Raw genomic sequence first — 16,391 nt, 5'->3', positions numbered from 1 at the left:
AAAAATATAACAAGTTACATATGCTAAAGGAAAAGAAATTGTTACACTGGATGGGAACTTTGAATTAGCTTTGCAGTAACACAAGCTCCAAGTTTATCTAGTGCAAAATGTCTCCTCTGATAGAAGTGGTTTGCTATACTTGGCAAGATGTGATGGTCTTGGACTCCAAGAACTTTTTTGTAGTGGCAAAGCTGGCAATATTTATTTCCATAGAAAAGCGGCATAAACCTGTGTGCACTAAAAGCACTTACCGATCTGCAGTTTTTTTCCTGAGGATCCAAGCCACAATGTGCAAGGTTTCTCCATCCTCTCAAGTTTCAGCTGGATGTAGTTGTGTTTCTGGCTTAAACTTCCACAACTCCAGTAATATTCTATGTAGAGTCCCAAGGAAACTCAAGCTCTGCCAATATTCTAGAAATAAAAATGTGGACGTTACTGTTATCTACTTACTGTGGTTTTAACCTCCTACCCTCTTAATGTGTGACTTTCAGCAGAATTAATCTGCGTAGAATTAACCACAGTTTGTGGCAGTCGGGGATGTCAGACTTATAAGCCAAAACACAGTCAGAAAAGCATTTGCCAGCTGAGCAAGGTCAGTGTGAAATCAAGTCTAATGTCAGATGAGCTTTAACTGAGTGTATTCCAACTGCTGCTATGCATGGGCTAAGCTGTTTTCTTCATGGAATTTAGCTGTATATCTTTCATTAGTTCTAATGAAAGCTGTGGAATTAAACTACATTTGCAGACCTGGGCGCGGCATTTGAAAATATTTTTACTTCATATTTTTTTAATATACGTTGAGTAAGGCAGTTCTCTTGAAGAAAACGTGAAATTTTCCTTGAGAAAGATTAAGCTCAAAAATACTCCAGTTTGCATACCTCTGTGTTTAATGCACTTAGTTTAGCATGCTACAGTAAAATACTGAGACAGGACCATGTAACAGCATACATTACTTAGCAAGGGGATTAAAACTACAACTCCTGGGTGTGCTTGGCAATGACAGTGCTGAGCTGGGGGAGATGACCGTGCCCTGCGGTGTAGGAAGTCAAATGTATGCAATGGGTCCTGTGATGACCAATTCATGCAAGCTGCAACTCGCACTGATGGTCTCAAGTGGACATGTCAGAATTGGAGGAGAAATGCATTATTTGTTTTGCAGGTAGGAAGATTAATTTACTTAAATTGCACATCCTGTGTATTTTTTCCCATGTATTAAGTTTATACTAGCAATATCTTCAACTTCTCTGTGAACAAGATAATGAAAATACTTTCTAAAGAGAATAGCCCATGGCTGGCCAATAAGCAAGTAATGACTGGAGGACATTGTAGCTACAGTTACAGGCAGCCATATCGTCCAGCGCCTTTCGTAAACTGATCCAGTTTTAGTTGGAAAGTACTTCAGTATTTTGCCCTCACTGCTGCTCTAGTTGGAAGGTGCTCCAGAACCTCACTGTAATAATTAGAAATCTGTCAATTTCCAGGATAAATGTAATTCGTGGCCACTGTATAGTCATCTGTTCTCTTGCCAACAGTGTCCTTCCCCGAAATAGCTCATCTCCCTGCCTGGTGTTTATCTCAGGATGTATTAATAGACTGCAACCATATCCTCTCTCAGCATGCGTTCTGTAGGGCTAGTTGAGCCAGACTTTCTCGGTCCCCTCACAAAAGGTAGTCACCCTCTCTGTTCCCCAGTGCTCATGGCTGTCTTTGTGTGCTTTCCACTGTCTTGAACATGTGCGACTACAAACACATAAAGCACCCCAGATCAGACCTCATTGGTGCCCTGTGTTGTTTAGGCACCTACCTGTTTCTACAAATCAAAGTTAAATTTCAAGTCCTACTTAAGGAGCAGGTGATATGAAAATAGTTCTTTCTGGAGATTTCTAACACAAGCAAGTGCTAGTCAGCAGTGAAATGTGTTCTTGAACAAGAGAAGACAAATTTTCACAGGAACTTAAGCACTTGCCTTATTTTCTCTAAATCTGAGAACAGATCAACTGGGGATGACCTGGTGTGCATGAGTTACTTTCAAAACTCTGAAAACATTGTGCACAAGAATGGAGTACTGACAGCAGGGTCAGACCTTTATTAGAAAGACCCAATTTGCTACCACTCCTTTTGATGATAATTGATTTCTTTATTTGAACATTACATACACTACTTCATCACTTAGATTTCAAAGCTAAGTTTTACTAATGCTGTCAAAAATAAAAGTTGTTTTGCAAATTCTACAGAAAAAAAGCAAAGTAGTTTTGCATATTTTAAGTACTTGGGTTTGGAAAGAGACAAGGGATAAACTAATCTGAGTTGGACAAAATGCATATCAATAAATCATTTTTTTTAATTTTTTTTTAATGCGATTGCCTAATAAGAAACAGATTTTGAAAGGGGTGTTTTACAGAGTTTTTCCTGCATAACAAAGAAATTGTGTAACAACTTTGAGACTTTATATCCTCCCTTAAATCTGCTTGTTATGAACATTATAAAGATATGTTATTTCTCAGTTACTGTAAGAGTCGATAGTGTACCGTACTGATGGAAATACATGTATTGATTCTATCTTAAGTGATGATCATCTTCGAGGAGGCTAAATAATTATAACTGAAAAAAAGGCCAGCTTTAGGACTTAAGTACCCCGGGTATCTGCACTTTGTCTGATATCCTGTTCAAAATAATCTGTTTGGAAACTGAAATGGGATTTAACAAACTTCTGTTTTTCTTGTTTTGTTTTGTTTTTTAGAAAAACGTAGATGCAGAAATTTACAGAAGACATTTTAAAAAGTCACATTGTTTCTTTTCACCTATTATCAATGTAGTCTATATATTTAAATTCTATAAAATATGAACAGTGGGTTCTTCTGTTCTGTGCATGGCCTCTACAAAATTAATCTTGCTTCTTTACAGTGTAATGTTTTGGTGATTACCGTTTTTCTGTGATGTTGCCACTCTACACTCAGTCCTAGAATCACAGAATCACATATTAGATAATGCTGTCATATAGATCTAACCCACACAAAGTACAGCATAAGGGGGTAGATGCAGTATATCGGACATGTGTGAATAAAAGTCCTAGTTCAGGTCCTAAGAAGTCAGTGAATGATTGAACTTTCAGCATTATTCAAAATTTTCTTTTGGAAGGAAAGATGTGGACACAGATCCTAGACCTCATTTACTGCCTATGTCATTCCCCTTGTTAATCTGGGAGGTAATGGTTTGTCCTGGAAGTGTCCAAGCCCAGAGTTCCAGCACAGCATCACTGTACTCAAAGTTTCCAAAGTGCTTTACTGCGTGCTTCTGCCAAGCACAAGTTCCATCTGCTGGTCTCTCTGTCCTAACCACGTTCAAGCGCTGTCAAATCCTTTTGTGAAAATGTACGCAGACCTAGTCACTTAAAAATACATGACTCCAGCCACCTTGTACAGAATGCTTGCTGAGGAGGCTGTTCTGTAACCCCTGCTAGTGCCAAGCTCTCTGAAAACTGTTTAGTCCAGTCCCTGGGAGATACAGAACTGTTGCAGAGCGTATTTCCAAATTTTGTGCTATACTGATAGAGGATAATGCCTGTGCATACTCATAGAAATACAGACATACTACCTTAGGTATATATGTGATAAGATGCAACATTAGTCTCATTTTGGACTGCGTTTTTAGCTCTGTGAATGAAACGCATGGTGTGATCCATATTAATGAGGCCAACAATGGGAGTCTTTCCTTTGGCAACAGTGATCTTTGAAGCAGATCCTGCCAAACTAAAGTACCTTGAGAATACGTATTCAAGTCAACGGGAGTAGTAGGTAATTACTGTGGCTGCCTGAGTTTGCATAGATTTGCTTTTGTGGTTTCATGCAGGATGTGGAAGAAATCAGCGTCAAGCTGAGCTTAGTCCTTTTTTCCCCGTCCACAGCTCGGTCTGCCAGATCATGCTGCCCTGAAGCTGTCCCTCCCTGTAGTCAGATATAGCGGGTCTTTGGCAGCAGAGCTAGCTCAGCAGGCAGCTATTTGGCTGCACGATTGCAGCAACTCTCATGCCTGAAGCAGTCATCTCATTTGTCTTGTGCCTTATGGTTGTGAAAGGCTCTCAAGTGTCCTCAAAATTCAAGGAGTCCACAGCTGTGCTTTCTCCAGGTACCAAAGGCTGGCTGTGATGGCAATGATGAATAAACTGTCATCGTTACAAAAACAAACATTTTACCCTTCTGGTTTTTGGCTTAGAGGTCTTAATAAAAATATATATTTATAGTGGAAAATGATGTTTCAGAAAGCTCTGAAGTGAAGGAAGATCATAGACTGAAAAAGTCTTTAAAATTCACTCTGAAAACAATATAGTTATAATTTCTACATTTTACAGTAGTCTTTTGGTTATCTAGTGATGGCCTCCAAATAAACAAGTCTTTTCTCCAGTGAACTGAGAGAAATATCGGTATTCTTATTCAGTTACAGGATGAGCCCTACAGTCTCATCGGAATCTGAACCCCTATATGGCTCAGCTTTGCAGGTTTCACTGTAGTTTTTGATCAGAATATACTCACTGGCAATTGATACCGTGCTGTACAGATCTTGCTTGTTTATGCTTCAGTTCTGTGGGCTGGGAGAGTTAGTACAAGCCTGACGGTGAATCCCTGTTTTGGATAAAAAGACATTCGAATCACTAAAACCAGTATCCCTCTTACAGAGGTTAAGATGATAATATGGGATATATAATAAAAGAAAACAACAGGTAAATTAATCTCTGGTACAGTAGCATTGCTTTTAATAAGGCCAATACAGACAGAAAACCTTTTTGGTAATCTGTGCTGTAATTGTTTTCAAACTGCACATGGCACTCAGAAGACAAATCTATTCGTATCCAGACCCTTAATTCTCTATTTTAAAAATACACACTAACACATTAACCCTTTTTAAATAGTGCATATTTCTTCACCTGAATCTCTAAGAAATTGTACTTCTTAGGTATTCATTTTACAAACACCTATGCACGTACTAAGCTTCCACATCATGACATACTGGAACAATTTGAGGCTCTCCTTCTGCTTGTTTATACACAACATACTACTTTCATTTATTCATATTTTTCCACTCAGAACTTGGATAAAATTGTTTTAGATGATTTGAACTTGGCTAAGTTTTTTGGTTTTGTTTTGTTTTTGTTTTTGCTATATGCAGTCACTTTGAAAACTCTAGGTTTTCAAATACAATACAGAATTTATTGCAGGTTATTTTTTCTTTCTTTCTTTTTTTTTTTTTCATATGTTTGAACTTAGCCCTGCCAAGTTTCTCAGAGTTTGTGAGATAAGATGAATACATTTTTCTCAGATTTTTTCTGTTTTTACTGTGAGCACTTGCAGAAATCTTGTAACAAAAGTCTGGTGAGCTGTAATTTTGTAACATCCATTTTACCTCTGGAAATTTAAGGTGCTTTAAAAGTCTGAAACATCAAAAGATACTCATTGCTCTCTATTTTGGAAATTCTGCAAAATCAGCTCATGTCATGCCTTTAAACCATTTATGAGAGGGGCGAGCCACTCGGCCAGCTGTGTGTTGAGAAGAGGGAATCCCACCAGCCCTGCTTTGAGAGCATGCACCCAAAGCACTCCTGAAACCATGGCTGCAACGTGTGGCATTTACATCCTGTTGTTTGATAAACTGGGTGTTTCGAAAGAAGATACCGAACCCTAACATACCAGAATAAGAGCAATTAGATAGCGAAAAAGAAAACAGAAATATCTAGTGAACTGTGTCTGTTCCCCTTTCCTGTTTAGCACACTCCTTGATAATTGCATTCCCCAAAGTCTGGAAGAGCAGCCAAAACCAAACTCTTCCTTATGTACCATCACTAAGCCATTATTACTGTGGTTCAGTCTTTATTACTGGTACAAGTTCAAGCTTTTCTGCTGTGGGAAATGCAATGTAAACAGATGTGCTAAAGGCAAATACTGTTAGAGAGCATGTGTGCTTGGTCTTCGCAGTGACCTTGGGGTGGCCTCTCGGGTCCCGTGCAATTGCTGTCAATGAGGTGGCTGTGGGATTGGCACTGGAAGACCTGCCTCACAACTGGACTGCATTTCGCTGTGTTCCAACTTCTTATTTGCTTTTGTATCTCACTTGCATACTTGCTATCTGGATAAACTTGAGGGGGGTGACCGCTGACAGCAAGGTGGACTTCAGGAGATGAATGCTGTTTAAATCTAGACCCTCACAGATACCTGGCATTTCAACTGAAGAGGGTTTCAGCACTGATAAAGCCTCATCAGGGTCCAGGTTCAGCACAGTCATTCAGGGAAGTGTAGAGATGAAGGAGATTTACTTCGGGTCTCTGAAACATGACTACTGATTAAAGGCTGCAGAACCAATGTTGTTTGTCCTATCCCAAATGACATAATAAATTGCAAATATGCTTAAAACGTTCCATAAAGGGCATGGTTTGTTTTCCAGACCCACAGCTAATGAGTCCTGAGCACTGGGCTTGAATTTGGCTGTTTCTAATTGGGAGGCACTGGAAGGCATTGAAATAGAGTGCTTGGGGAGGCTCTTGATGATTGGAAAACTTTTGGAATACTATGGATAAACAGACATCAGAATTTTCACGTGATCCTGTCCTGAGACAAGTGAAAGAACCTCCCAGAGAATCTCCCAGCCTTATTTTGCTATTATTGCATATCTGCATATTAATAACACAGCTAATTACATTGAACATGCATAATTTAATTTAAAACTGTGCACAACAGATCAGATCCAAATCCTGGGCAAGTCACCGGGAGGCTTTTATCAACTTCTTTGAAGTAGACTGAACATAGCTATTACACTGGTTTAAATCTGAACTCTATTTACTAACAATTTGGTATTTGCTTAGCTTGCAGTAAAACTCATGATAAACCATAATTAAGTGCTTAGCTTGGAAACAATTACTATGAGCATTCCTCTCAAGAGGGAAAGTAACGTCTGGTTTCCAGCTCTCCGCAAGCTGATTTGGAGATAAGGTAGAGCAAAGACTACCAGGTCAAAACCTCACTTGTTTATAAACTCCTCATTTGCACTGATAAGCAAGTAGTAATGGAACATGAGGTGAATCATGTTTTCTCACTTCATAAGAGTATTTTGGTTTAGTGTGAAATACAGGTTGTGGAATTTCCATCCGTACTTGGAAGTTTTCAAGATCTGACTGGACAAAGCCGTAGAAAACCTGACCTGAACTCAGTGTTAGTCCTGCTTGGAGCAGGAGTTTGGATTTGGTGACCTCCCGAGGTCCCTTCCACACTTAATGATTCTGTGAGTCTATTTTATGATAATTAAACAACTTTTCAGGTTGTGCTATAAGAGATCATTGATTGTTCTTTGAGATATATCTCCAGCTCTAACATTTACCACAATCCTTCCTCTCTGCACTTTTACATAAAGTACTTTTGCACAAAATACAATAATGCTAAAATATAAAAGTTGAAGCAAACAGGCATTTCTTATAACAACAAATATATATCTATAAATACATACATATATATTTATAGAAGACCTCACAGAGTATACTGAGCCAGCTGGCTTATTTACAATCATCAATCCTGGTGCTACAAAGGGAGACCTGAGGAGGAAATTTATTTTGGAAGGCATTACATGTATTGGAGAACAAAGCATTTGATCTTGTCAGTGATGCTGGGGTTCATGGGCTTGCTTTGCATTTAGTCTGTAAAGGGGCTGTCCCTTTAGAGTAACTCTCCAGTCATTGTGCTCTCGCACAAGGAGCACGTTTTGATAGAGCTGCCATTTGCTGCCTGCACAGTAAAAGTTGCATGTTTTAGCCTTAAATTAATGGCAATTTAGCGCAGATGCTATTAAAACTGCAGGTTTCTTGTTACAGCAGTACCACTCAGTACACACTTGTGAAAGGACAGTCAGTGTTTGTAACTGTTAAAACATCAAACCCAAAGACTTTGAGGACCCATCAATCTAATCATGCTAATTTTCTTGCAAATTCAAGTGAGAGCAGAAACTGTATTTCTTTTGAATTAGATTTTTTTCCACATAAGGCCACTCCTAGTGCTTTCAGTATTATAAAAAAGTATTTGTTCCCTAAAATTAATACCATTAAGCAGTCACTTGCATAATATTTTTTCCTGTTTATATTCTGCAAGTGTTAGCTCTGACTCCACTCAACGTCCAGAAAGTCAGTGTATTTATGTAGTACGGATGTGTAATATGAGTCTCAGAAACCTAATGTTTTCCCCAACTGCCCAACTGAAAAGAGTTGAGAACAGAACTTCAGACCACAGGCACAAGTCCTGCTTCAATTCCTATTCTGTTTCTCTGCATCACCTCACCAATGCTAAATATCTTCAACTCTCGCATTTATTTTTTAATAGCAAAATACACCTCGCAATAAGGTAATAGTCAAATTTGCTGATAAGCTTTCCATAAACTTGTTTCCTTTGCATCTTACATTTTATACCAGAAATTGTCTGACATGTCACTAAGACGAGACTGTTATTTAAGGAGACATTTCCAAAGTTTGCAGAAAACTGTTTCTTTCCTTAAAAAAGAAGTCTTTTCTTTTAAATTTCCTTTACAGCTCAGAAAAGCTAAAATGTTACTATAGCAATTAGACAAAATGGAGAATAAGCCTTTCATGTCAGGGCCTAGTCAGTGCCAAATTATTAGCTAAGGCAATAAAGCCCATGGACAGGCCCATAAGTTGAAATATTTGGAGATTTTAGCAGTTAGAGCAGACGTTTTGGAAGTGACATAATCTTGATTACTAGTTCAGCCTCAGATTTTAGCCTGATTTTCCACAAGACACTCACTACTCTCTGTTTCTATCTCATTTTTTGGCTGTACAGAAATGTGCATGGGGTAGAGCAGAACCTTTGGAGATGTGTGTTACCGAGTCCTGAAAACAACTCCTTTTTCTTTCTGCAGAGAAAGAGCACGTTTCAACTAAACTTTAGATGTGGTCTTGAGCTTTAATTTTGGACATGAGTTCAGTGTAATTTCCCAGGCCCAGGGATTTCACATACAAAATACTGGTTTTGAATCCATCTCTAATTTTAACCCATGTCACAGGTGTACAGCTATAGATAAAACTCTGCAACAGCCCAGGCAAATCAATAGTTCCACCTGGGTGAGCACACCCACACCACCTGCAGCCCAAGCACATGCTCCCCAACACTGCCCACGGGGTCTTTCATGGGTCAGGAAGGGGACCATCACAGTGGCAAGTGAGAGCAGAGAGAATGTTATTCTTACCCCTAATGCCTGATTGCAGAGGTGAGAAAATGAGAGAAGGAAGAGCAACAAGTGGCAGTGAGAAAGCCTCATTTCAAAGAAATGGTGGGGTAAAAATGTTTTTTTGTTTTGTTTTGTTTTGTTTTTTTTTTGTTTTTTTTTTTTTTTCCCCAGAAGGTCAAAGGAGATAAAGGAGATTCATTATTAAAGGAAAAAAGAATGCATTGGTTTAAACAGCTTTTAAAAATAAAAAATAATACTAATTCCAGGCCTGCATTTTTTATTGCTCAATACAAATCAGGGGTCTGCTACTTAAGACAGATTTCTCTAAGTCTTGGTTTAGCAGGTCTAATAACCTAGACTAAATGACGAGAGGCTAAAACTGTGCTGTTGTCTTGATCATTCTTATCCAGAACAAGAAGTCTGTCCTGTAATGCCAGGTGTGCCTGGGCTTGGTTCTCTTGAACCCTTTACATGAGGACAAGCCACCACCATGGTCACACTTTGGGGTTTTCTGCTGCGCCTGCCACTGTCAGTGTTTACACCAAACACGGGAAAGTGGAGAATTAAGTCCAGTATTTTTCAGGCTTCCTTGAAAACTGTTACTCGCCGTGTAAAATTACGGCTTCATTTCTGTCCTGAGGTGGTTACACACCTGTGACAGGCAAGTTTGCATCCACCTGCATTTCACCTGTAACAGGAATGTAACTTTCTCAGGACAGGAGATAGCCATATCTCTGATGTAGCCTGGGGTGCTGGTATTCAAATGAAACTAACTGCTCTGATTTTAGAACATGGTGGTCATTTTTGCATTACTGACCAAATGTTTCCATCCATTTTCTGCAAATACAAGAACATTACGCAGCTGTACCTTGAGTGATACCATTCTCCTGCCTGAGTATAGCAGCTGTACGTGCACATCAGATGTGTAGGTTGAGGTCCCCCTCTTTAGAGGGGGCAGATGCCAATTTTAACAATACATGAAGTACTAATTCTGCCTTTTCTCCATTTTGTAATTTTGATTCCTTATCCTAGGCTCATTTGAAGTTCTACAACATGACCAAAAGCGTTTTGTCTGTCCCTCTTTCCCTGTGCAAGGCAGCCACAAATACTACTTTAATCTACCCCCCCCCCGCCCCCCTTCGTGCCGGCAGCCAGCAGGGCTGTGGCTGGGTGCCACAGCACTCAGCCTGAGCTCCCTGTGCCTCGGAGAGATGGATGCTGTATACTTGCAGCCATCAGTCTTAGCAAAAAAAGATCTAACAACCATCCAGAGGCTGTTGGCACAGCACAGCACCACATACAGGACTGACAGACAGCTGCTGCTTACATTACTATTTCTATTATTCAGTAAAGAGAGCTATGGTAATTAATAACACCCTGACTTTTAGGACAACTCTCCTGTTGCTGCATGTTAAACTTTTAAAAAATATATAAACAAAATATCCCCCCCCCCCCTTGCTGCTATCAGTTACAGCTGTCTCCTGAGCAGCAAGTCTTACCTGGTTGGTATGTTGTGAATTATTTCCTTGCATACTGTACTGACTCTATTTAAATAGAAGACAGGAGACTCTCTCATAAGCTCACAAACCTGAAAAGTAATGCTGCTCATGTGAAACTATTGGAAAAGATTCTTTTTTTTAAATAATGTTGACATATATAAGTAAACAAGTTAATGTTCTTCTCCATCGGTGCTTGAGACATTAATGCATCCAGCATTAGCGTAAGTGGGTACAGCTGATAAGGGCTGTGCTGCTTACACTGAGCTCACCACATGACTCATGGTTTGTGTTTGTTTGCAAACTTGGAGAGGGGAATGGGGCATTTTTATTTTTATTTTTTTGTTAGCATTAACACAATTTTAACTCTCATCTGCTTTCTTCTGAGCTTCCATTCCTGATTCAGCACGCATGAGTCTGCTAATGAAATCCAGATGTCAGACAAAAAAACAATAAGCTCTCCCACCCATCTGGTGGATCAGGTTTCTCAGAGATTGGGAAAAAAAGAATCAGGAGAGATTCCTAGAATGGCTGAAACTTTAGATTTCAGCGTGTTTTCAGAGACCAGAGGGCAGCAGGGGGGTGGGGATAGCTTGGAGATGAAACTGATCACAAATCATGATTCTTGGTGGAAAAGTTGAGAAGAAGTTGAGTGATTATCAGTTACCCTGAGCCCTAACTAGACCTAGTATGTCCCAAATTCAGCACTGCTACTGAAAAATTACATTGAACATCACAAATGGCAATTCTGGGTCAGAAATAAAAAAGCAATGTGAAGTAAATTACTGAATTGTTTGCTTCCTTGGCTGTGCTGTTTCAGGGTCCCAGTCCATCCAGAGACTCAATAAACCTGAAAGGAGAATGGTAACATTTTCCCCTGGTTTTCTTTGGATGATTATCTGCAGCATCTCACAGCTGTAACTCTGGGCTTCCTCTCTGAAGCCTGACCCTAGTCGTAGGCTGAGCTGCACACAAGGTGCTCGAGCTCTTTCCAAGACCAAGAATTCCCCGGAGACAATTCTTTCCACAGCCCCCTCAGTCTCTTTGGCAGCCTCTTTCCAGCCCAAAGGCTTTCTCCATAACCCCTACCCTGACCACAAAGCTTTAGACTGCGCAGTCCATTCCTTCCCCAGACTAAGAATTCCTCACAGGAATTTTGTTTTGCAGCCCTTGGTCTCCTTGCCAGCTCATTTCCCAACAGCCGTAGCTCTGGGTCATTGTCTTTCAACGCGAACCCTAACGCTTGGCAGAACCACGGTGCAGGAGCCCCACAGCATACAGAGACCCAGTAAGCCGTAAAGGTGAATTCCTACAGTTAGTCTTCTGGCACTTCAGAAGATCATATGTAGCCCCCCCTACAACTCTATCTTCATATCTTTTTCTCTCTCTGTTTTACGTTTCTGGAATATAATGTAATCCTTACAATTACTACACTTTAGGCCTGAGAAGAAATTTCTGTACCATGAGTCTTGGGCTAAGGAGCCACTTGGGAAAAGAAATTTTCTTCATTTTTAGGGGAACTGCTTAATAAAAATAAATTTTTACTTAAGCTTTTTATGTGACTAAGTCAAAGGAATGTTTCCAGTAGTTTTCAGACAAGTGAATAATTGAAAAAAGCATTGTCCTTTGTGCTTTCAATAACATCAGAGCATATTAAGGTATGCTTTGACTCCAAGGTGTGTTCCCATAGGCACAGGTTGTGAGACATTGTGGGTTTTCCTCATTTCCATTGTATTTGATTTAAAACAAGCCACAAGTTGCTTTTATGCTACTTTTGCCTTTATGTTTCAACAGCAGCACTCCTCTAGATTGGCAAGATAGAGAGGAAGGTTGCTCTACTGCTACAGAAGTTCTGTCCTTCACAGACCCTTCCCAGACCTGTGGATGGAGGATTTATGGCCATGAAGCAAAAGCTCCCTCTCAGTCACTCAAGTCAGTTCTGTGCCCATTCCCTATAATTTAGCATCTGAGCTTTCTCAAGGCATGCGTCTGTGGTTTGCATTTTTAGTCTCTTCCCAGGGTCAGCCTTGTGTGTGTAATGTAGCATTTCTGTTTAGTAACTGTCTCCCCTAACATGGGAAAAATTAGGTCAGATATGCCTTCTCCCATTCAAAGTGCAAGGTACGTTGCTGCTGAGCTTCAGCTCCTGTGAGAGCAAGTAACACTATGTCAGCTCAGCTTGCAACCCGGGAAAGCTCAGTTCTGCTCACTAACGAATGCTGCTCTGCTGGTAGCAATCTCCTTTGTGCCAGAAAGCAGAGCAGTCAACAGAAGGGACCTTCTCGTAGCACTTGCACCTCTCTCAGAGCTCTCGGCAAGCTCTGCCTCTGCTCCGGGCCAGTTGGTCCCAGCTAATTCTGATCCAGAAGTCATGTAACCATAGGTAGTGAAAAGACATAATGCAGCATTCTGCAGATAAGGGGTTTTCAAGCTTCACATCCCTGAATGTTGTACTGTTTCGCTTGGAGGGCAGTGGCAAAGGCCCATAGCTATATCCAGTATGACAGAGATAAATCTTCTGACCATCAGGAGATAGCAGAATTACTCATGGACGTACTCAGCAAGAGCATTGGTTTAGCATCAGCACAAACTCTGGGAGGTGTCTGCTGTCAGACTGAACAGAGCTATTGAATGTCTGTGCCTCCTGCAAAGGGAACCACTCTGCAGCTACAGGCACTTCGAAGTACTAGATCAGTAGATCACAGACCACGTATTCAGCCAAGGTTATCGAGCTGCTCATTATTCAAGAGCAGGTCTTATCTGAACACTGGTTCCCATTGGTGATTATTTGTGATGATGGATGTTGGGTGATTAGAGCTGGATGCAGTCTGTAGAGTTTGCCTTAGAGCCTGTGTTGTTGTAGCAGTTCATCTGGTGGTGGTATGCAGAGATTCAATAGGACTAGCGTGCAAAGATAGCACAGTGGGGACTAGTGGCAGAGCTGTAATGATCACCGCTCTTTCTGGGAGCAGGCTGAGTGACCCTTTCCACGAAGGATGCAAACCACCTCAATGCCACCTCAAAGATCCAACACCTTGGATCTTACCCATCTTCCTCAGGAGGAAGAGCAGTATCTTATGAAAGCATCGTTGTTCATAAACACTTCTTATCATGTCTTTTCTTTTTACCTCATAGCCTTCTCTCCTACAAGCCCTAATACATTTGATGGCTGATAAGGGCCAAAAGCAGAAGCTAGTTGAGATAGGAGCCAGGGAAGTGTGAGAAGTGAGAAGACAGCTGTTGCCTGAAGACTGCCAGCTGTTGGAACATAATCGGAGAGGTCAGTGTACAGCATCACCTTAAGTTTATTTAAATAGGGACCTATATCTGTGGCGAAGACCTACTGTTTTCAGTAGGAGCTGGAGTCAGACATAAGCAACTTTGGATGGTGAGCCTTTAGAAACAGGGTATTGTCTTGTTCCTGCAGAATTACTGGAGCATGCACAAACGGTCTGACCCTGCTGACCCCACGTTCTGCACTGTGTCATACCTTCTCTTTATCTCACCTCCATTCTTGAGATTCTTCCCCAGTCAATTCCTCTCCTTATCCAGCTGCTACTGTTAAATCCCTCATTCCTTTTCCAGGGTATCAAAGATCAGGATTTTGACCCATTCAGTCTCCTTTCCAAGGGGTTTTCCACTGATGTAGAATAATTAAGGCTGAAGAAGAGATATTTAGCGCACTGAAGCTGACATAATGGGGAACGGAAAGCACAGCTCTTGTATTTCTTGTATACAGTTCCCAGAGACACAAACCTTATCTAGCTTTCTAACCTCAATGTTTTTTTTGCTGTACTTTTCTCTTTTAATCTCCAGTGGCTGCATTTCATTCATCACTGCAAGCCACTCTAGAAAGCATATCATTTATCTGCTTAGTATATCTAGCAAGCTAAGACACGGTGGTTTCATCTCTGGATGTTTTTAGCACACTTTGGATGGGTACATTACAATAAGGTACATAACCAAAGTGCAGTGAGCCCCAGTAGTTAAACCTATAGATTCCAAAAAACAAACAAAAAAAACCCACCACCCAACAACTTGAAGTTCTTGAAAAAGCCTACAGTACTTTTTAGTCGGACTCCATAAATCAGACTGTAAACCAGCAGTTGAATATCCAGCAGTAAATTTTCACTGTCTCCTTATAACACTGATGTATTCCATACTGCTGCTTAGAAATCTGACTCCTTCTCATGACAGTTCTAGCTAGGATGAGTAACTGAGTTTGGACACTGTAAATACCACCACACTGTACATCTCCAGAAGAGAAAGCTCCTTGGAACTGATTTTTCTTTTAAGCCCTCCCTGACTTTTCTGTTGGGGTAGTCTACAAGAACCAATGAGATAAACATCCCACAGGCTACAGAGCTGGTGGTCCTTCTCACTTAGCTGAGCCTTTTCATAGAGAATTAGGACTGCATGCAAACAGCATGCAATTTCCAGCTCCAAAGGAGCTACTATAACACATGTCCTGTGGGATAGAAAATAAGATATATAATCATGACACAGATGATCAGGAGGAAAACAGCTTTTTCTTTCAAATACTGAGTTCTCTCTACAGAAAAAGCCCACAGGTCAAGTCAATGAATCAGTAGTATTTCACCCAAGTAGTTGATACAGAAATTTCTCGAGGCACTCACTACATTTTAGATGCTGCAGACAATGAATCTCTGAATACATTGGATTACAACATGAGGAAATAATGATCTAGAATGAAAACAGGTAAAATTTTGACTTCAAATTCTACTTTCTCTGTCCCAATTGAATGGGAAAGAGGGGAAATAAAGATAAATTAAAACCCAAACTCCATTTTAAGTCATAATACCTGCACTAGCTTTGCTCTTTATGTCAACTTTTTCACAGAAAATGTGCTTTGCACTGCAGTTTTTTTCACTGCAGGCAGTTTGCAATTATTTCTCCACTTCAATCAGTGACAGGACTAGGAGCTGCAAAATCTTCCCTCTTCTCTGTTGCTATCAGTTTTTGCGTTACCACCTCTCCTAAATTTTCAGCACTGTTTTCTGTGTTGGACCTTATATTTGAAGGCACTCAAGCTTAACAGGGTCATTGCTCACAGACACGTGAGCTTGCTTCTGTTCAAGTCTGTGGGGATGCATCTATTTGTAATATTGGATGATATGGCCTACAATATCTGTTTGTGTAACAAACAGGAAAACCCAGGTAATACTAGTAGCTGAGAATTTCAGCTAGCGTGGCACTCCGACTTTATTTAGCTGTTGTGTTTATGGGATGGAAACAACTTGAATTGTGCAATGGATACATTAATCTTGAGTCAGATATGGCAAGACAATTCTCTAAACCATGCATTGTACTTTGTATTTTTCTTCATGTTTCCACATAAAACAAGTATTTCTCGTTTTAAATGAAGCCCCCTCGCTAGAAAGCTATCTGCTCCTTTCAGATTCAAAGCTGGAGATACAAATGTTGACCACCTACATCCCAGTCACCACCGAGAACTGCAGGTTGGGTACCAACAGGGCTATAGAGCCAGCCTGTGACTGATGTGCTATCTATTTCCAGCATCTCACTGCTTGGTTTGGTCCTTGGAAGCAGTAAAACTATCTGCTTGTTTCTCCAAAGCTGACCAAATTGCTCTGAGAACTGAATTAGAAAACATTTTGTATCTCTATGATTTCACATTCAGCTGTGCTAGAACATAGTTGT

The 16,391-nt window shown here is 40.4% G+C and overlaps 1 protein-coding gene and 1 long non-coding RNA gene across 3 annotated transcripts in view; one reads left to right on the top strand and one right to left on the bottom strand.

Moving 5' to 3' along the window:
* LOC308197182 overlaps positions 1-9,355 on the bottom strand; it is a 54,177-nt gene extending 44,822 nt beyond the window's left edge. For both annotated transcript variants that reach the window (XR_013952655.1, XR_013952656.1), the window contains exon 1: positions 252-9,355. This is a non-coding gene — a long non-coding RNA (uncharacterized lncRNA). The remainder of the gene's footprint in view (positions 1-251) is intronic.
* The window catches only part of ZCCHC24 (zinc finger CCHC-type containing 24), a 110,976-nt gene that overhangs the window by 18,985 nt on the left and 75,600 nt on the right, over positions 1-16,391 (top strand). The window lies entirely within an intron of this gene.

Source organism: Anser brachyrhynchus, assembly GCF_964034855.1.
Source record: "Anser brachyrhynchus genome assembly, chromosome: 6".
Classification (NCBI taxonomy): domain Eukaryota; kingdom Metazoa; phylum Chordata; class Aves; order Anseriformes; family Anatidae; genus Anser; species Anser brachyrhynchus.
Note: the sequence above shows the minus strand (reverse complement) of the source record. Positions and strands in the feature narration are given on the sequence as shown.